Source organism: Ambystoma mexicanum, chromosome 2p, assembly GCF_040938575.1.
Source record: "Ambystoma mexicanum isolate Mex_15411 chromosome 2p, UKY_AmexF1_1, whole genome shotgun sequence".
Taxonomy (NCBI): domain Eukaryota; kingdom Metazoa; phylum Chordata; class Amphibia; order Caudata; family Ambystomatidae; genus Ambystoma; species Ambystoma mexicanum.
The window spans coordinates 12,362,444-12,374,787 of record NC_090923.1 but is presented as its reverse complement, the minus strand read 5'-3'; the positions used below and the strand labels follow the sequence as shown (position 1 = coordinate 12,374,787).

Below are 12,344 nucleotides of genomic sequence, written 5' to 3'. Positions count from 1 at the left end.
TCCGGGGAAGAAGATGCAAAAATGTGTTCCAGCATGACAAGATTTATCATGCCTTCAAGGGTAGAAACCTTATAACCTTCGACCCAGCCAGTCAAGTTTTTTAAGGATTCGGTTACATAAAATACCCAAGTACCACCTTCTTTTTTCTTGTACTCTCGGAATCGTTTTAAATATTGGGCCGGAGTCTTTCCAACCTTTAAAATGAGAGTTTGCTTTAACATTGCGAAATCAGCTCCCTCAGCCTTCGACATTTCCATAATGGCACTACAGCCAGAATGGGGCAGTCTGCTGAGTAACCAGGCAATCTTATCAGCATTGTCAACTTGTTGAACTTCACATGCATACCAAACGTATTCAGCCAGTCCATAATGTCATTCCTTTCCTCATACACACTGAGCAGATCTTTCGGAAACCGTGGATGAGAGGAGGCCCCAGACCCATGTCCAGGACCCTTGGACCCATTTGCAACATGAAGCTTAGCCAGTTCCAACTGGTGATCCCTGTCTTTCTGTTTTTCTGCCTGTTCGATTTGTAGTTTGGCTATGCTGAACTCAAGCTCCTTCTGCCTAAACCGCAGCTCTTGCTTCTTGAATTCAAGCATAGCCTCCCCATCAACACTGGCAGAGGAAACATTAGACATCTCATCCTCCCTGTCCTCGTGGTCGCGATGGATCAGTGCAGCGGCAGAACCGTCGGTTCTACCAGTGAGAGCAGCCCCACCTCCTTCCGCACTGTCCTCAGAAGTTATACCGTCAAGCTGCGCTTCTTGCCATGCCACGATTCTTTGGATCATATCCAATTTGGTGCCTTGAGAGGAAACACCTCTCTCCGCACACATCTTTTTCAATGTTTCGGATTTGGAAGCATTTAAAGTTAACAAGGTATTTGTTTCCATACTGTTAGATAGGACTATGGCCCTTTTTAAAGTTATGCTACGACAATTCACTACGTGTCCTGGTAGGAATAACTTGAAATGCCTTAGTTCGTGCGCAACACTGGATACCTTCAGTCGTATCCCACCGCTGTACACCAATTTGTTAAGACGGATTTCTGAACTCTGTCCTGGTGGCGCAGAAGTTCAGAAGGCCAACCTAATTACTTGGAACAGGGTAACCTCTGGACAAGCCAGACCAATCAGGGTAGCGATCGCGGCGGTCAAGACTAGGTCTCAAGAGGGGTGAGGGTGACTGAAAGCCTGCAATGAGCACACAAAGCAAGGACACTTACAAATTACTCCAAACAGGTGTTATATTAAAAATATATACACATTTATTCCAAGACCTTTACAACAATGACCGTAGCGAGAAATCACAATAAAACTCTAGAAAGCCAACACATACCAAACCAATACAATATATATACAAATACAAACAAGTCTAAAGCGTTAGATGCACGAAATGTGTAGTCCACCTAGAAGGGGAGGAAAACAGGCAGTGCGAAATAATGATTAGACCCAGTCCGCCTTCAGAGGCACCTAACTAAAAGGAAGTCCAAGCCCTACGAAGAGTGGAGCCTTGTGCTCAAAAGTACCTGCACACGCTGGTGCCAACGGGCAAAAAGGGGAGTCTCTTTGAGGGAATCAGGCAGTTCAGTTTGGTGCACAAATGAAGAAGAACAGAGTTCCGCGACTCAAGCGCAGCCTCCACTGTGGGCAGAAGCAGAGCGCGAGTACGGAAAGGCGTGCTGTTTGACACAGCGGGGAAAAGCTATGGGCTCCTGCAGGAGGGCGACCAGTTCCTAGCTATGCTACTCACCGGTCCCTGATGCAAGCAGACCCAGGCTTCTCCGCGTCAGTTTCAGTGCTGGCAGGTTCAGGGGAGCAGGGGACGTCTCGTCGTTGTGTAGATTCTGCAGCAGCAGAGTTGAGTTAAAGATGTCCCAAACGAAGTGAACCCGCACAGTTTGTTACCACAGCAGGGCAACGGAGCGGCCGTGTGTATCTCAGCCAAATGTACACTACTCACTTCAGAGCTGGGAATGCCAAGTGTACGAATCGTGTGAGAGTGACAAGGACTCGAAATACAACACAACCTGGCGGCGGTTACAGAGCAAGACTCCTGGGTAGGCTGGTCAGTCTGCTGGATGGCCCAGAGACACTTCCGAAGGCTTACGTGCAGGAGATGGTGAAGATGCCGAGAATAGCTGTCCCCGCTATTCCAAGGGTCGAAGTACCAGAACAGGCCTTCTGGTTCAATCAGAGGTAGAAAGGGTTTCACAAAGCGACAGCAGTGCAGAGGAGCAGTCCTTCAGCGGGTCACCAGCGATTCCTCGGTTCATCCTTGTGGTTGCAGGATACTTGGCTCCTGTATTCCTTTGTTCGTGAGAACTCAGGAGATCGACATGGTAGTGGCGTTTCCAGCCCCCTCTTATCCACGGTTCTCTTTGCGCCAAAACGGAGGGGACCCAATGGGAGATCCGCTCATAAAACACTCACACCATACGTGGACCTATCACGGACCACGGTGGTCCCAGGCATTCACACCACACTAGACTCTCTGGCACCCAGGATGTGTATTGGGACCAGACATCCAACCCCCCATCCTGGAGGCACACACAAGGCCTGTAGAAGGCTAGAGACCCAAGAGAGCAGTAACTTAGCTTACAGTGTCCTCTTGTGTCATGTTGCACGAAAGCTGCAACATGATAAAGAAACTACGGAAAACAGCGTTTCCCGGTACTGACTGTTTTAAGGGCATGTCAGTTTCCCCGTAAGAATGGAGCGAAAGCCCAGAGGAGTGCGGCAGAAGGCTGCACTTCTCTGGCAAAGTCTAGATCATGGTGAAAACAATAGCAAAAAGTTTAGGGGTTGCCACATGGAAGGAAAATTACCCACAATTACGAAATCTTTCCTAACATCCACTCATCTGTTCTGTCCTCTCATCCGCTCTATCCCCTCATCCACTCATCGATTCACTCAATCATCACTCATCCGTTCTATCCAGTCATCCTCTCTATACACTTTATGCATTCATCTGTTCTATCCGCTCATCCACTCACCCACTCATCTGTTCTATCCGCTCTATCTACTCATCCTCTCTGTACACTTTATCCACTCATCCGCTCTATCCACTCATCCGTTCTATCCACTCATCCGTTCTATCCACTCATCCGCACTACACACTCATCCACTCGTCCACTCTATCCACTTGTCCGCTCTATCCACTCGTTCGTTCTATACAATCATCCGCTCTGTATATTTGACCGGTCTGTACATTCATCTGTTCCAGCGATCTACACACTCTCCACACTTCCATATTCACCCGTTATCCACACTCATGTGCTCTACATACTCATCTGCTCGGCATACTCATCTGTTCAACACATTTATCTGGTTTACGCTCATCCGTTCTGGACATTCATCTGTTTTGCGTACTCTTGCGTTCTACACGCTTCTCTGTATTTGCGCACTCATCCGCGCTACACGCTCGTCCGTTCTACATATCCAGCCGCTTTACACACTCATCGACTCAACATGTTCAATAATTTCTATAGTCACAAATTGCATGCAACAAATGTGGTGTCTCATGAGTCCAGGTGTCTTATTATAGGGTCATGTGCTGGGGACATCTATATCACTCACTGTGTTAGTTCTATTGGGGTACAGCTTAAGAGTATGTTAGTATAAGAGAGGATATATTGCCATTCGAGGATTTGGTCATCAAGGGTGAGCTTGGGTGGCATTCAATTCGGGGCACACAACTGGCACATCAAACAGAACTTAGGGTCGGAGGGCTGGGGCTTGTGTATCTGCACCAGGGGGTCTGTTGGCGTCGGTTAGGAGTTATGGAGATGGATGTTTTTTTTCCAGGGCTAAGCTTTAGCCAGGTTCATCCGCATGGTAGCGGTGTAAAAGGAAGATAAGAGATACAGGGCCTCATAAGTATTGCGGAATGGGTTAACGGATGCCGCTAATGGAGGCCAACCCGTTAACACCATTCGGCAATATTACGAGGTCCCCTCGCGGGACCCGATGTGGACGTCTGGTCTTACCAGACATCCATAGCGGGTCCCGCGAGGGGACCAGGGAGCTAACAACGGGCCGGTCGTAATCGGCCCATTGTTGGCTCCCGCACCCATTCCCATTGAGCCCTATGGGGGCTCAAATGGGAATGGGGAAGGTCCGGGCCCGGGTTCCCAGTAGGAGGAATTACCAGGCCCTCCGAACTCAGAATGGCCTGGTAATTCCCCATTCAGGGAACCCGGAGCCGATTTTGGAGGCAGCCATGGCGCAAATAGCGCCATGGCTACCTCCAAAGTCGTAATGAGGCCCACAGTGTTCAAAATGTTGCTATTTTAATCCAGGCTTCCGGGAGAACGGGCCTTCTGCGAAGACGGCACAGGGGAGGAGGTGTGGGCTTTTGGGATAATCATGGGATTCATGGTGTTTGTGTATGTCCGAGTTAATAAAGGAAAGATGTATGACTCTGTTGTCTCTTCCTCGTTTCAGTACCAGGATAGTGTGTTTTGGGAGAGTGTTTCCTTCAATCATACAAAGAGATTTGTAATACCCTGTACAAGCCTGGTGGACATTTGACTCCTTATAAAAGGGAAATGGGGGCTACTGTGTTTCACCCAAGGGTGCCTCATCCCCAATCCCCAAGTCTGTGCGCCTGACCCAGTGGTAGAGGTGCGGCCTGTGGTTCAGCGATTTTGCAAGGCCTACCAGGATCACTACAAAATGGAGTTAGTGACAAACCAAAATGGAGGCAGGATTCATAAGCGTTGCACATGTATGTGTTGCCCGGGGGTGGTCCCGCACCTTGGCCACTGGCGCAGGGTCGGCCACTGAGTTGAGCATAGCGTGCGTACAGGGTGACAGAATGGAGGGGAGGGGTTTTAAAAAAAACCTTCCTGCCTTACAGAGGCCAGCCCTGTCACCGGAGACCTTCCGAAAGCTCCCACTGCAGTCTACTTCCGCTGCAACGACTCTGCAGCTCTGTGGCGCTTGGGACACGCATTTCCCTGTCTTCACCTCCGGCTTCTCCTGCAGGCGATCTCCTTTGCCTCACCTGAGTGGGCCATTTATACTGGCCTCTAGGTCCAAGGTGCAGGCTATATTCCTCTACTGCATAACGGTCTGGGTACTCAGCATCCCTCTTCCTTGTTCCAGTACCACAGTGGTGTTTGTGTATGTCCGAGTTAATAAAGGAAGGATGTATGACTCTGTTGTCTCTTCCTCGTTTCAGTACCAGGATAGTGTGTTTTGGGAGAGTGTTTCCTTCAATCATACAAAGAGATTTGTAATACCCTATACAAGCCTGGTGGACATTTGACTCCTTATAGAAGGGAAATGGGGGCTACTGTGTTTCACCCAAGGGTGCCTCATCCCCAATCACCAAGTCTCCTCCACCCAGGTGATCCTCCCTTGCATATCCATCGCTAGGGTCAGGATCTGCAAGCGACTGCCTCTCCCTGGCCACATTGGAGGAGGATATATTGGGGAAAGAAGTGAGGACACCCTTTCCTCACAGAGATTAACAATGCCCTTGTATCGGATACCAACGACCAGCGACTTGCGGGGGAATGTACCCAGGAGACGAAGGAGCACAGGGTCAGCAGGTAAGATGAGACCGAGAGTCAAGGTGAACAGAGCAATTCAGAGGCAGAGAGAGTAAGCAGAAGAACATCCACTGCAGGGTTGCCCGTCAGAGAGAGTCAAGGTGGTTGCCCACAACAAGGGAAAGGCAGTCCAGCCAGGTAAAAAGGCTTTGTGACGGAGTGGAATCATGCTGCTAAACAAAAGGAGGTATGCGGTGAGAGAGTCTTGCGAGAGCCTGCGTCCAGCGGGTGCCATAAGACTGTGGTCGAGAAGTGCACACAACAATGAAAGGGCATGCAGACGAGAGGTGAGCAGAGCAAGAGTGGCGTTCCGGCGATCCTCTATGAGAGAACTTTACAAACTTATGTTGCCTACATGAGGACGGATCCTGAGAGACTACCATGAGTTCTAGGAGCAGTGAAGCTTACTGTGCCTTGTGAATAGTCCTATGCATAAATGAACCATACTGTAGTGCAACTAGGGGCGCAACAAAACCTACATTTGGGGGGGGGGGGGCTAAGTGGTGATGAGCGTGGCCACTTCAGAAATTAAACGGGGCAAGCTTGGAGGCTCCACCCCCACCCACCCTTACAACAATCAAATAGTATATTTTAAAGCGCAATATGCAGAGAGGTGGTGGAAGTCTTTCTTGAAAATAGCAGCTTTAAAATTATACTGTGTTTGTTCGGGCAAATTTTTCTGAACAAACACTGTACAACTTTAACACTGCAAGTATCGAGGAAAGGCTTCCTCTCTGCCTAACAAAATGCAAGTGTGCACATCCGGGGTGCACCTAGGCTTAAATTTAAGTGGGGGCTAACCCCTCAAATGTTGGGAGAGGCGCTTACTTGAAAGACTCAATATCATAGCATAACAGAACATTGCAGAGTGTGAGACAGTACTTTGGAAGGCCTAAGCCACTTCAGTGACTGGGAGCAACAGGGGAGAATATGTAATGGGCTGGCTGTCAAATCAAGTGTTACGAAACTGGGGACGCCAGTTCAGCAATAATACAATTCTATGTGACAGTATTGGAGCCACTAGCAGAGGGGCACCAGGGTACACCAATGTGTCCCTACACTTATTAAAACTGTCTTATTGTAAGGGCGTAAACATAATCACTCATAAGCACTCCAATTTTTGCAGTTGAAGTCAGGGTGAGATTACACTATTTGCCCGGGATCACACACTTACGCTAAACATTGAAGCATGGATTTTAACCCACTCTGCAATTTGGGGACAACCACCTTCTTCCACGCTTTACTTGGAACAAATATTTAAGTTTTGGGTGTCAAGGCATACAATAATACGGTCCTATAGAGTTTACTTGCAAAATACACAAATTGCACAGTAAAGCATTGTGACAACATGTAAATCCTTGTAGCAGCATGTTGGCCAAAATAATATCAGTGTACCTTTATTTTCCACATCCTGAATGGAAAACTATAAGATGCAGAAGGCAAAACATCTATTTACCTACTTTATGTTCAACGCTTTAAAACACACCAAATACGTTGCATGCCTGAGGGCAACCCCCTCCACTTGTCAGTCTTCATTTTACAAAAGCTGCCAAAATAAAAGGTTTAACACATTTTGCAGGTGTGTCACCTGGACATCCACCAGTGAGTGTTGTGTGTGACCCCTCCTGGGAGCACGGTAGCTCCCAGGATGGGTGTAATGGTCACATGGTGCCAAGTACCTGACCAACATAATAAATACGACAAGCCGTTTCCAGCTCATCAGTCTAACGAAGATCTGACTCCAGCATATTCTTGTAAGCACCATGATAGTGTCCTGCCGAGTGCAGCAGGCCCAATGGCTGGGTCCTGCACATGGACGATGCCCCTGCTGGACAACACCCTCCTATCTGAAGGAAATGGCTGTGTCATCACGGCTGGCTGTGCAACCGCGACCTAGGTGCCACCAGGGGTGGCCTGCATCGTGTTGGGTGCCCTCATCAATGGCGTTCCGCTCCTGTGGCACGGAGCCTGCAGGGTGTCCCCTGCCGAATGTCTGGTGCGTGCACGCAGCCCCAAAGCGTCCTGTCAGATGATTCCGACATCAGCTGTGGCCCGCTCCAGAGATCCGGGAGCCGGCCTCAACAGTGAGGCAAGTGGCGTCTGAGAGGAGAAACCATAGAAGACGGTGAGAACAATGAGTGTTATGAAGTGACATCTGATAGAGGATGGCCAGTGAGGGACAGTGATGGTAGGCCAGTGAGAGCAGGACAGTGAGGGGCAGGACAGTGAGGGGCAGGACAGTGAGGGGCAGGACAGTGAGGGGCAGGACAGTGAGGGGCAGGACAGTGAGGGTAGGGTAGGACAGTGAGGGTAGGGTAGGACAGTGAGGGTAGGCAACGGAGGGTAGGCCAGTGAGGGTAGGGAAGGACAGTGAGTGTAGGCAACGGAGGGTAGGCCACTGAGGGGTAGGACAGTGAGGGATAGGACAGTGAGGGGTAGGACAGTGAGGGGTAGGACAGTGAGGGATAGGACAGTGAGGGGTAGGACAGTGAGGGGTAGGACAGTGAGGGCAGGACAGTGAGGGCAGGTCAGTGCCAGTGAGGATAGGCCAGTGAGGGCAGGCCAGTGAGGGTAGCCCAGTAAGGGCATGACAGTGAGGGTAGGACAGTGAGGGTAGGACAGTGCCAGTGAGGGTAGGCCAGTCAGGGTAGGCAACGGAGGGTAGGCCAGTGATGGCAGGCCAGTGCCAGTGAGGGTAGGCCAGTAAGGGCAGGCCAGTGAGGGTAGGACAGTGAGGGTAGGACAGTGAGGGCAGGACAGTGCCAGTGAGGGCAGGCCAGTGAGGGCAGGCCAGTGAGGGTAGGACAGTGAGGGCAGGCCAGTGAGGGTAGGACAGTGAGGGCAGGCCAGTGCCAGTGAGGGCAGGCCAGTGAGGGTAGGACAGTGCCAGTGTGGGTAGGACAGTGAGGGCAGGCCAGTGCCAGTGAGGGCAGGCCAGTGCCAGTGAGGGCAGGCCAGTGCCAGTGAGGGTAGCCCAGTGAGGGCAGGCCTGTGAGGGTAGGACAGTGAGGGTAGGACAGTGCCAGTGAGGGTAGGCCAGTGAGGGCAGGCCAGTGTGGGTAGCCCAGTGAGGGCAGCCCAGTGAGGGCAGGACAGTGCCAGTGAGGGCAGGCCAGTGCCAGTGAGGGTAGGCCAGTGTGGGCAGCCCAGTGAGGGCAGGACAGTGCCAGTGAGGGCAGGCCAGTGAGGGAAGCCCAGTGAGGGCGATGAGGCAGGTGAAACCTACGAGAAAGGAGAAGACAGTAGAGGGCCAGGGATTGCAGGAGAGTGATGGGACGTGTGTTCTCAGAGAGAGGGATGAGCAGGGGGGCACCCGCCGAGATAAGGGGCACGTGACTTCTGGGGGAGCAGGAACGGGGGGTGCTTGCTCTACCTCTAGAGCCACCGTAAGCCAGTACAGCTCTGTCCTAGATCCTTGGGGTCCCAGTGCTTTCATAGCAGGAGAAACGCAAGAATAAAAGTTACAAAGCGAATATTAAACCCCCACCTTCCAAGCATCATCTGCGCAGATCGCAGGGGGTGCGGGGAGTCACCCAAAAGAACGCGTTGACGGGAGAATGTGGCGGAAAGGCACCCGCTCCAGTGCGCATGCGCACGGCTGCTCTCCCTAGAGCGCATGCTCAGTGGTAACATCTCCCCTGCGCGTCTTGGCATTCGCTCTCGTGCGAATGCTCTGTGGTATCCTCTCCAGTGCGCGTGCTCAGTGCCTATCCGCAGGGCGCATGCTCAGTACCGTCCCGGGAGCAGGCTCGGCAGTATCTTGTGCGCATGCTCTGTGGTATCCTCTCCAGTGCGCGTGCTCAGTGCCTATCCGCAGGGCGCATGCTCAGTACCGTCCCGGGAGCAGGCTCGGCAGTATCTTGTGCGCATGCTCTGTGGTATTTAGTGCGCATGCTCAGTACGAATGCGCGGTATTCCACGCTCTCTCGGTACCCGGCTCCGGTTATTTCTTAGCACAAGCCTCTCCTTTAGTCCGTGCATGTAAAGAGATTACACGGAAAATTGCGCAGTCAATGGTCTTTGCTGTGACTTCAAGCATGCTCTGTCATGTAGTATATATCTCTTTTCAACCGTCTCTGGCGGCACTTTCTCGAGGGAACCAGTGCGCATGCTCTTTATGGCTCTGTGTGCGCATGCTCTTTATGGCTCTGTGTGCGCATGCTCTTTATGGCTCTGTGTGCGCGTGCTCTTCATGGCTCTGTGTGCGCGTGCTCTTTATGGCTCTGTGTGCGCGTGCTCTTTATGGCTCTGTGTGCGCGTGCTCTTTGTGTCCCCTAGCCCGCCCCTCTCATGCTCTGTGTGCGCGTGCTCTTTGTGTCCCCTAGCCTGCCCCTCTCATGCTCTGTGTGCGCGTGCTCTTTGTGTCCCCTAGCCCGCCCCTCTCATGCTCTGTGTGCGCATGCTCTTTATGGCTCTGTGTGCGCATGCTCTTTATGGCTCTGTGTGCGCGTGCTCTTTGTGTCCCCTAGCCCGCCCCTCTCATGCTCTGTGTGCGCATGCTCTTTGTGTCCCCTAGCCCGCCCCTCTCATGCTCTGTGTGCGCATGCTCTTTATGGCTCTGTGTGCGCGTGCTCTTTGTGTCCCCTAGCACGCCCCTCTCATGCTCTGTGTGCGCATGCTCTTTATGGCTCTGTGTGCGCTTGCTCTTTATGGCTCTGTGTGCGCGTGCTCTTTATGGCTCTGTGTGCGCGTGCTCTTTATGGCTCTGTGTGCGCGTGCTCTTTATGGCTCTGTGTGCGCGTGCTCTTTGTGTCCCCTAGCCCGCCCCTCTCATGCTCTGTGTGCGCGTGCTCTTTATGGCTCTGTGTGCGCGTGCTCTTTATGGCTCTGTGTGCGCGTGCTCTTTATGGCTCTGTGTGCGCGTGCTCTTTATGGCTCTGTGTGCGCGTGCTCTTTATGGCTCTGTGTGCGCGTGCTCTTTGTGTCCCCTAGCCCGCCCCTCTCATGCTCTGTGTGCGCGTGCTCTTTATGGCTCTGTGTGCGCGTGCTCTTTGTGTCCCCTAGCCCGCCCCTCTCATGCATGCTCTGTGTGCGCATGCTCTTTATGGCTCTGTGTGCGCGTGCTCTTTATGGCTCTGTGTGCGCGTGCTCTTTATGGCTCTGTGTGCGCGTGCTCTTTATGGCTCTGTGTGCGCGTGCTCTTTATGGCTCTGTGTGCGCGTGCTCTTTGTGTCCCCTAGCCCGCCCCTCTCATGCTCTGTGTGCGCGTGCTCTTTATGGCTCTGTGTGCGCGTGCTCTTTGTGTCCCCTAGCCCGCCCCTCTCATGCTCTGTGTGCGCATGCTCTTTAAGGCTCTGTGTGCGCGTGCTCTTTGTGTCCCCTAGCCCGCCCCTCTCATGCTCTGTGTGCGCGTGCTCTTTATGGCTCTGTGTGCGCCTGCTCTTTAAGGCTCTGTGTGCGCGTGCTCTTTGTGTCCCCTAGCCCGCCCCTCTCATGCTCTGTGTGCGCATGCTCTTTAAGGCTCTGTGTGCGCGTGCTCTTTGTGTCCCCTAGCCCGCCCCTCTCATGCTCTGTGTGCGCGTGCTCTTTATGGCTCTGTGTGCGCGTGCCTTTTATGGCTCTGTGTGCGCGTGCTCTTTGTGTCCCCTAGCCTGCCCCTCTCATGCTCTGTGTGCGCATGCTCTTTAAGGCTCTGTGTGCGCGTGCTCTTTATGGCTCTGTGTGCGCGTGCTCTTTGTGTCCCCTAGCCTGCCCCTCTCATGCTCTGTGTGCGCGTGCTCTTTATGGCTCTGTGTGCGCGTGCTCTTTATGGCTCTGTGTGCGCGTGCTCTTTGTGTCCCCTAGCCTGCCCCTCTCATGCTCTGTGTGCGCATGCTCTTTATGGCTCTGTGTGCGCATGCTCTTTGTGTCCCCTAGCCCGCCCCTCTCATGCTCTGTGTGCCCGTGCTCTTTATGGCTCTGTGTGCGCGTGCTCTTTATGGCTCTGTGTGCGCGTGCTCTTTGTGTCCCCTAGCCCGCCCCTCTCATGCTCTGTGTGCGCGTGCTCTTTAAGGCTCTGTGTGCGCGTGCTCTTTGTGTCCCCTAGCCCGCCCCTCTCATGCTCTGTGTGCGCGTGCTCTTTGTGTCCCCTAGCCCGCCCCTCTCATGCTCTGTGTGCGCGTGCTCTTTATGGCTCTGTGTGCGCATGCTCTTTGTGTCCCCTAGCCCGCCCCTCTCATGCTCTGTGTGCGCATGCTCTTTAAGGCTCTGTGTGCGCGTGCTCTTTGTGTCCCCTAGCCCGCCCCTCTCATGCTCTGTGTGCGCATGCTCTTTGTGTCCCCTAGCCCGCCCCTCTCATGCTCTGTGTGCGCATGCTCTTTAAGGCTCTGTGTGCGCGTGCTCTTTGTGTCCCCTAGCCCGCCCCTCTCATGCTCTGTGTGCGCATGCTCTTTAAGGCTCTGTGTGCGCGTGCTCTTTGTGTCCCCTAGCCCGCCCCTCTCATGCTCTGTGTGCGCATGCTCTTTGTGTCCCCTAGCCCGCCCCTCTCATGCTCTGTGTGCGCATGCTCTTTAAGGCTCTGTGTGCGCGTGCTCTTTGTGTCCCCTAGCCCGCCCCTCTCATGCTCTGTGTGCGCATGCTCTTTAAGGCTCTGTGTGCGCGTGCTCTTTGTGTCCCCTAGCCCGCCCCTCTCATGCTCTGTGTGCGCATGCTCTTTATGGCTCTGTGTGCGCGTGCTCTTTATGGCTCTGTGTGCGCGTGCTCTTTGTGTCCCCTAGCCCGCCCCTCTCATGCTCTGTGTGCGCATGCTCTTTGTGTCCCCTAGCCCGCCCCTCTCATGCTCTGTGTGCGCATGCTCTTTAAGGCTC

General features: G+C 52.9%; 1 protein-coding gene across 1 annotated transcript in view; it reads right to left on the bottom strand.

Moving 5' to 3' along the window:
- LOC138567662 (zinc finger protein 585A-like) overlaps positions 1-9,207 on the bottom strand; it is a 249,456-nt gene extending 240,249 nt beyond the window's left edge. Inside the window, exon 1 of the mRNA XM_069646133.1 lies at positions 9,047-9,207. The gene's annotated coding sequence lies outside the window, so the exon portion shown is untranslated. The remainder of the gene's footprint in view (positions 1-9,046) is intronic.
- Between the last annotated feature and the right edge of the window lie 3,137 nt (positions 9,208-12,344).